The sequence below is a fragment of the Camelina sativa genome, chromosome 6, assembly GCF_000633955.1.
Source record: "Camelina sativa cultivar DH55 chromosome 6, Cs, whole genome shotgun sequence".
Taxonomy (NCBI): domain Eukaryota; kingdom Viridiplantae; phylum Streptophyta; class Magnoliopsida; order Brassicales; family Brassicaceae; genus Camelina; species Camelina sativa.
In genome coordinates, this window is record NC_025690.1 from 10,646,074 (window position 1) to 10,652,068 (window position 5,995).

Consider the following 5,995-nt stretch of genomic DNA (forward strand, 5'->3'; position numbering starts at 1 on the left):
TGTCATGCCTGCTCAACCATGTTTCTCTAGCGAGAGCTGGGTATGGAAGTGGTTGAGTCTGAGTAGCTTTTACCAAGAGATTGGATTAGCTAAGTTTTGATGTTCGTTGTCTAGGGACAGATTGCTTGTGGCATGTTAAACACTTTGTAGACTAGGAGACTTCACCGACATCAATTACTCCCATCCTTAGGACCTCTTTCTTTCTGAATTTTATTACATTCCTGAGACTGTTTCATTTCTTGCCTTTTAGTTCATGCTTAGACTCGTTTTTGTTTTTATTCATTTTTGCTTCTTGTCATACATTTTCGTTTCTAGTTCTGTGACTCATTTCCGTTTTGCACTCTGATCACTATAAGATTGTTAGACATAAAAACACTCTTTTTGAATTGGCATAACTTGTGATTTCTTGATTGCATCTTGAGTGGTAGCAACATCCCATTTGGATTGACACCTTAAGTACTACAACTGCATAAGGTTAATTGAACCTGCTAGGACATACAAAAATCCTAATATCAATTTGGCGCCGTTGCCATTTGGGATTCATTTTGCTACATTTAAGATTTCAAGTTTTGCAAGATTAAGTTCTATCCCACTTATCATTCTGAGTACTGACTTGTTTTGGTTGTCTGCTTGTTTGTTTTGCATCTCAGGAACATGTTTATTGCAACGTTGCATGCACACCAGATCAAGAGGACATCAGAACCTCCTTCCTGCTATCGACGATATCAACCGGTTACAAAGACTACGACAAGCTCGTCAACTCACTCATCATCCCGCACCCGTCACAATGGAACAACCGAATGGACCACATCCGGGACCGCGAAACATTGGTGCTGGGGATGCACCGAACACTCACACTCAGCGTGCTAGAATCGTCCCTCCCGCAGTGCAGAACAATAACTTCGAAATCAAAAGTGGTCTGATCTCCATGATCCAAGGAAACAAGTTTCACGGGTTACCTATGGAGGATCCACTCGACCACTTGGACGAGTTTGACCGCCTGTGCAGTTTCACCAAGATCAACGGCGTGAGTGAGGATGGTTACAAGTTGCGCCTCTTCCCATTCTCCCTGGGAGACAAGGCTCATCAATGGGAGAAAAACCTTCCCAAGGGATCAATCACCACCTGGGATGGTTGCAAGAAACCATTCTTGGCCAAGTTTTTCTCCAAGTCCAGAACAGCACGTCTTAGGAATGAGATTTCCAGCTTTACTCAGAAGAGCTCAGAATCATTCGGTGAAGCCTGGGAGCGTTTCAAGGGTTACCATAGCCAGTGTCCACACCATGGTTTCAGCAATGAGTCACTGCTGAGCACTCTCTACCGTGGTGTACTACCAAAGATCCGTATGCTGCTTGACACTGCTTCTAATGGTAATTTCCTGAACAAAGACGTTGAGGAAGGATGGCAACTGGTGGAGAATCTCGCTCAGTCTGACGGCAACTACAATGAAGACTATGACCGCACAGTTCGCGGTGACGCTGGGTTTGAGGAGAAGTACAAGGAAGACCTCAAGAATGTCAATGAGAAGCTTGACCGTATCTTGCTAAGCCAGCAGAGGAGCGTCCACTTTGTATCTGAGGATGACCCTTTCCAAGTTCCAGATGGGGAGGGTGAGCAGAATTAGGAGATCAGCTATGTCCAGAATCAAGGTGGGTACAACAAAGGTTACAACGAATACAAGACAAACCCTAATTTGTCTTACCGAAGTAACAATGTTGCCAATCCACAAGATCAGGTGTATCCCCCTCAACAACAACCGTAAGGTCAACAAAAATCTTTTGTGCCTTACAATCCGGGATTCGTTCCCAAACAACAATTCCAGTAAGGTTACCAGGCTCCCTCAGGACCAACGCCAGGATTCCGCCCTCAACAAGTTCAGCCTACTAGAGCCCCAGATCAAGAAATGAAGCAAATTATGCAACAACTTCTTCAGGGTCAAGCTAGCGGTTCTATGGATACTGCTAAGAAGTTTGCTGATCTTAGTCAGAGGATGGAATCTTCCTGCAATGATCTGAACGTCAAATTCGAAGATATAAGTACCTGGAAGGCCATCTCAAAACTGCTCTGACCAAGGATGGATAAGGAGGGTTCCTGAATGAGGAGACCACTTGTTACAAAAATCTGCTAGACTCCCACAGAGAAGCAGATGGACAAGAGGAGTTCGAGCAGCTATCTAACGCAAATGAGGTATGTGAAGTTGAGACAGGGAGATCAGAATGTGATATCTCCCACTCGACCGATGTCAAGACCCAACTCGAGACACCGACACCCCGTTCGATCGAGGCGCACCCCTCCCACTCGACAGAGATCATTCCAGACCCCCATGTTGACGACTTGTCGGAACTGAAAGCTCCAAAGGTATAACTCAAAACTATCCCTTCCGGACTCATGTACGTTTTTCTGGGAAACAATTCTACTTATCCTGTCATAGTGAATGCTAGGTTGAGTGATGATGAATTGAGGTTGCTAGTAACTGAGCTTAAGAAGTATAGAAAGGCTATAGGTTATTCCTTAGATGATATCAAGAGAATCTCACCTAGTCTTTTCACACATAGGATCAATCTTGAAAATGAGTCTTATGCTAGCATTGAACCCCAAAGGAGATTAAATCCTAACCTGAAGGAAGTAGTAAAGAAAGAGATCTTAAAACTGCTTGATGTTGGAGTTATCTATCTTATCACTGATAGTACATGGGTATCTCCAGTGCACTGTGTACCTAAAAAGAGGGGAATTACTGTGATCAAAAACGAAAAAAATGAGTTAATCCCAACTAGAACTATCACAGGACATAGGATGTGCATAGACTATAGGAAGTTAAATGTTGTATCTAGGAAGGATCATTTTCCTCTCCCTTTCATTGATCAAATGTTAGAAAGATTAGCTAGTCACCCCTACTACTGTTTCCTTGATGGGTATAGTGGATTCTTCCAGATCCCTATCCACCCAAATGATCAGGAACAGACAACATTTACTTGTCCTTATGGTACATTTGCCTACAGACGCATGCCATTTGGTGTGTGTAATGCTCCTGCTACCTTTCAGAGTTGCATGACGTCAATATTTTCGGATCTGATTGAGGAGTCAGTGGAAGTATTTGTGGACAACTTCTCTGTATACGGTTCCACTTTCTCCTCCTGTTTGTTAAATCTGTGCAGGGTATTGACGCGATATGAGGAGACGAACCTAGTGCTGAACTGGGAAAAGTGCCACTTCATGGTCGAAGAAGGAATCTTCCTGGGAAACAAGATCTCTAAGAAAGGAATTGAGGTTGACAAAGCTAAGATTGAGGTCATGGTTCAGCTTCAACCACCTAAGATAATTAAGGACATCAGAAGTTTTCTGGGACATGCTGGGTTTTACAGGAGATTCATCAAAGACTTCTCAAAAATTGCAAGACCATTGACAAGGTTGCTGTGCAAGGAGGTGAAGTTCGAATTTGATGCAGCTTGCTTAGAAGCCTTCAGCAAGATCAAGAAGGCCTTGGTTTCAGCTCCAATAGTACAAGCTCCAAATTGGGATCACCCTTTTGAGATCATGTGTGATGCTTCAGACTTCGCTGTTGGAGCTATTCTGGGACAGCGTATTGACAAGATGTTCCATGTTATCTACTACGCAAGTGACATCTTGGACGAGACTCAAGGAAGATATGCAACCACAGAGAAGGAGCTCTTAGCAGTTGTATTTGCATTCGAAAAATTTAGGAGTTACCTTGTGGGCTCAAAAGTCATAGTGTATACCGACCATGCTGCTTTGAGACACATCTATTCAAAGAAGGATACCAAGCCAAGATTGTTGATGGATTCTGCTACTTCAGGAGTTTGACATGGAGATAGTTGACAAGAAAGGCATAGAAAACAGAGTTGCAGATAACTTGTCAAGAATGAGGATTGAAGATGCTGTTCCAATTGATGACTCAATGCCCGAGGAACAACTTCTGGTCGCCCAGGTTTGTGAGCAGATGCATGACATAGAGCTTGACAACCTGAGAATCAGATGCATGGCGATCACTTCTGAGACTGCACCATGGTATGCAGATGTCGTGAATTACAAGGTATGTGAAGAAGTTCCTAACGACATGGATCCTTACAAGAAGAAGAAGCTTCTCAGAGAGGTCAACCACTACTTCTGGGATGAACCCTATCTGTACAAGAGAGGTTCTGACGGTCTGTTCAGAAGATGCATAGCAGAAGGGGAAGTGCAGGAAGTGCTTGAGCACTGTCACGGTTCCACCTATGGAGGCCATTTCGCCACATTCAAGATAGCTCAGAAAGTTCTCCAAGCGGGTCTCTGGTGGCCAACCTTGTTCAAAGACGCTCAAGGTTTCATCACTAAGTGTGATGCTTGTCAGAGGAGGGGCAACATCACAAGGAGGAACGAGATGTCCCAGAATCCGATCCTGGAAGTAGAGATATTTGATGTTTAGGGAATAGACTTCATGGGACCTTTCAACCCTCTGTCTAATGGTAATGTCTACATTCTGGTAGCAGTTGATTACATTTCCAAGTGGGTCGAAGCCATTGTCAGTCCTACCAATGATCACAAGGTTGTTCTGAAGTTGTTCAAAAGTATAATATTTCCAAGGTATGGGATACCCAGAGCAGTGATAAGCGATGGTGGATCTCACTTCGTTAACAAGGTGTTTGAGAGTATGCTGAAAAAGTATGGGATCAAGCACAAGGTATCTACTGCGTATCATCCTCAGACTAGCGGACAGGTTGAAGTCTCGAATAAGCAAATCAAGGGAATCTTGTCAAGAATTGTTGGGGTTTCGAAGAAAGATTGGTCCATTAAGCTGGACGAAACTCTTTGGGCGTACAGAACAGCATACAAGACGCCAGTAGGCAGAACACCATTTTCGCTGATATATGGTAAAGCATGTCCTCTCCCTGTGGAGGTTGATTACAAGGCACTTTGGGCTATCAAGCTGCTGAACTTGGATATTGATACAGCTCAGGCTAAGAGGACTCTTGATCTACATGAGTTGGAAGAAATCAGACTTGATGCCTATGAGAGCTCAAAGATTTACAAAGAAAGAACCAAGAATTTTCATGATAAGAAAATTGTTGTCAAGGAGCTCCAAGCTGGAGATCAGGTTTTGCTGTTTAATTCCAGACTTAAGTTATTTCCTGGAAAGCTTAAGTCTAGGTGGACTGGACCTTTTTGACGTCAAGGAAGTTCTGCTTTTCGGAGCCATCACTCTTCTGAACAAGGATGGTAGCGAGTTCACTATAAATGGTCAGAGAGTCAAGAAATATTTAGCTGATCAAGTCCGACCAGAGGGGTCTTCTGTGCTCCTCTATGAACCCCAGAAGGCATAAAAAGCTGAAAAGTCAAGCTAGAGACTTTAAACAAGCTCACTTGGGAGGAAGTCCCAAAGGTATCACTGTAATATTCTTTTAGTATCCTTGTGTTTTTTTGGTTTTCTAGTGTTCAGGAATCAACAGAAGGGAGTCAAAGCAACATAAAAAATGCAGTCAAAATAGTGAGTGAAGTCAGGAAAATTTACAGAAGGGATAAAGCACAAAAANAAAAAAAAAAAAAAAAAGTAGAGTTTATTGGTTTTATGCGAGAATAGAAGGCTGAATAGAGGGGGAATCTTAATTATTGGGTTTTGTCACTCCTTTCCTCTCATCCACGTGCTAGACATATCACCCTCCTTCACCCTCTGTTCCCCACCACAAGACATATCACCTTTATGTCTCATCTACCCCCATCATCCCACCATCACTCTTCTTTTCTCCTCCACCTACACGACATATCACCCCTTTTATTCCTACTTGCTTGTTTGAAGAAGCTCGCCGTCGACTTCACCCGCTCAAGCCATCGTCAAAATCCCGCCCGACCAACATGTTCTCGTCGTCATTGTCGTTCGTCACTACTCGCATCAGGACCAGTCCACTCGACCCGACGAAGAAACATCACTCGATCCAACATCCTCTCACTCGATCATTGCCGCTGCTCCACGCTCGCTTCAACACTGCCATTCGTCTCTCCC